The 3,097-nt window shown below is 45.1% G+C and overlaps 1 long non-coding RNA gene across 1 annotated transcript; it reads left to right on the top strand.

The window, feature by feature from the left end:
• The first annotated feature begins 10 nt into the window (after nucleotides 1-10).
• LOC121813796 lies at nucleotides 11-2,803 on the top strand. Its single transcript, XR_006053888.1, has 3 exons — nucleotides 11-1,269; nucleotides 1,594-1,673; nucleotides 1,814-2,803. It is a non-coding gene; the product is annotated as an uncharacterized LOC121813796 (long non-coding RNA).
• Nucleotides 2,804-3,097: the final 294 nt, after the last annotated feature.

The following is a 3,097-nucleotide window of genomic DNA, read 5'->3' as shown; positions in this document are numbered from 1 at the left end:
ACTCAACAATCGGCCATGTGCTTATGAAAACGAAGGAACTGCGCTTGCGCGTTTTACTCATTCTATCGCGATATTTCATTATCCTATCGTTGCCTAACATTATACCGGTATTACCGAGAACGGTATAATATGGCCTAGCCATAACTCACAGGTCAGGTGCACACAGCCACTTAATCAGGTGTAAAGACTGAGCACACGTCTCAGGGTGACCTGCTGTCCTCCAGCCAATCAAAGCGTGACGTCTTGGGCTCTCTTCATTAAAGGGCATGCTGGCTCCGAGGCGTGCTGGCTCTGAGGTGTGCTCTGCATTTTTAATCTTCTTTAACTCCGACTTAGTTTGAATTTCAGGGTTTTTACTGAAATCAAATAAACATTAAATGACCTGCTCAGAATCAGTAGATCGCCCAGTCCAGGTCCGTCACATGACTTCCTGTGTGATTCCAGCCTCATTTATTATCTGTTGTATTGATAAGTTTGTAGCCGACCTGCTTCCTCTGTCCATCCTCATCTGTTCTGCTTGGTGTGAAGGTTAACGTGTGATTGGCCGATTCCTCCCGCAGGGATTGGTTCACCTCCTTGGTGGGAGGGTTAAAGCGTCTCCTCTGGTTGCATAACGAGGTTGGGGGGTCATCTGAGACTCTGAGCTTAGATCCTCCCTGATTCGGACTCTCGGTATCTCACGCTGACGCAGATCTGAGCCGAAGCCTCCCGAGGCCCAGGCTCCGCCCACACAACCTGCATCTCATTAATATGCATGAGACCAAAGCACCACCTGGGACCACGCCTGGCAGACATCCTTCCTGCTCCGCCCACACACTGTGCTCTTCATCATCATCATCATCCTCCTACTCACTGTGGATGAAGACATCATGTCTGAGCCGGACTCACTGACCCTCAGTGACCTCTGACCTCTGACAGTCCTCCTCTGGGACTCCCTAAAGAAGAGGAGAGATATACATGTGAGCACAGCTGAGCGGCCCCCTGAGCTCTGAATAAATCACCGTGTTCATCAGCAGGAGCGCGAGGTTCCAGACGGCTGGATCTATTTCTCTGCTGGTTTAGGCACTGGAAACAGACTCTGTGGTGTTTGCTACAGGTTGGTGTTGATGCTCTTTGGGTGAAATTGGCCTCTTTTCATCAGGAACCCTGCACGCCAAGCTGGAGGGAAGCCCGGTGCTGTTGCCACGACAGCAGCGGGTCTGAAGCTCTGCAGCATCCCTCCAACCTGGCGCCGATTAACGACGCAATGAACCGACAGGCTCGTCAAAGGTGTGTTATCAGCCGTGGTCGTTACACACACACACACACACACACACACACACACACACACACACACACACACACACACGCACTGTACTGACAGGGACTACAAAGAGAGAGAGCCTGGTTCTGCAGGTTTCTTCTTGTTAAAAGGGTTTTTGCTTCCCACTGTCACCTGTAGGGTCCACCTTATGATGTTAAATGCCTTTATGCAACTGTTGTTGTGATTTGATGCCGTATAATAAAGATTTATTTGAAGCTCTGCAGCTGCAGGTCATTATGAAACCTTAAGGTGGAATTTCTCTTCTGTCGTGCCTCCTTAAACACTCGCAGCATCCAGAATAGATGACCTGGTTTGTGAAACAGAGGCAGAGGAAGTGTCCTCCAAGTCTGAGCCGTCAGGCTGATCTGGGGTTAGTTTTCGTCTTTCTCTTCCTGTTTCTTTGTGTTGCCTGCTGCAGATTAAAAACGTTCCTATTGGCTCTCTCTGCTGCCTGTCAGCCAATCAGATAATTAACCTCGATTCTTCATTTTCTCCTCTTTCCTCCATCAGTGCGTGAGTTCATTCTTTCTGTCTCTCTCACACACACGCGCACATGCACACACACAGGGTGTTACTCCACTGTGATGGGCGGAGCATCAAAGTGCCTCTCTCACCTCTCGGCTGGACTGTCACTCATCCCTGCTGTGCAGGTGGTTTCCATGGAAACGGGAGGAAACTGGACTCCAGGTCTGTGATGATGAGTTTTAAAGCCTCACTACAGCCCATTAAATACAGAAATCATGAAGAAAATGTTTTATTTTGGAAAAAGTTTCGAACCATTCATTTATTTAGTGATTATTATTATTAAATAAATTATTTAAAGGAACTGTGGTCAGTAGTAGGACCCTACATTCTGTTTCTCTTAAATACTTTGTTGACAACTGGAGTCTTCCCTGAAAGTTTTAAATCAGCTGTGGTAGTGCCGATCTTAAAAAAAGCCTGGACTGGTGTGATGGCATCAGCCACACAGGGGTAAATTAGTCCATTTTTTACTTTATTAGTTTGCTTTGCAGTTTTTTTCATTAATCATTTGGTTAAACCTAACACTGGTATTATGAGGCGCGCACATAGTAACATTGTGTGGATTTTCTAAAATGTTTTGTTATATTAATTATGTTTCTCTTTCTTTGAGTTACCTGGGTTTGGGCGGTGGCTGTTTCCTGTCTGGGCAAAAGGCGTGGCTTAGGACTCTGGGAACAAAATGCCTGCTCTGCAGGACCAACCATGGGCTTACCAGGTGCAGGGGTGTTTTAGGTTTAGTTAGGTTATTCTGTGCTTAGTTAATATTAGTGTGTTTTTGTTTTTCCCCCCTGTTGTGTGTAAATGGTTTGGCCAAATCATTATAAAAGTTACCCTCATGTGTCTTTGTAATTAGGTCAGTTTGTGAGTTAAGTTGTGTCTCACTTTGTTTTGTTTAAGTTTCTGGAAATTCCTTTTTGTAGAGTTATAGTTAGTTGACCTCTTTTATGGGCCTGCTAACTATGTTTTTGAATTTTGGACTTTTTGAGGGTTAAAATAAAGAAAACCCTTTTTGAAGACACTTTTTTTTGCCTGTGTCCTCTTTGCTTTGGCTGCTTGGTCCCTCACAACTGGATGTTGACATGGTTGCAAACTACAGACCCATCTCATCTGTCTTTTTTGTCTAAGGTCTTTGAAAAAGTGGTTTATCTGCAATTAAGGGCTGGTTATTGGATAATTTCTTGCTCCTAAATACTGATAAGTCAGAGTTGATGGTCATTGGGCCACACAAATTTCAGCACTTGTCCCAAAATTTCATCTTCAAAATTGTGTCAT

The sequence above is a fragment of the Haplochromis burtoni genome, unplaced genomic scaffold (genome assembly GCF_018398535.1).
Source record: "Haplochromis burtoni strain Fernald_Lab_line unplaced genomic scaffold, NCSU_Asbu1 Contig_2632, whole genome shotgun sequence".
NCBI lineage: Eukaryota > Metazoa > Chordata > Actinopteri > Cichliformes > Cichlidae > Haplochromis > Haplochromis burtoni.
The sequence above is the reverse complement of the archived record's forward strand: the minus strand, read 5'-3'. Positions and strand labels throughout refer to the sequence as shown.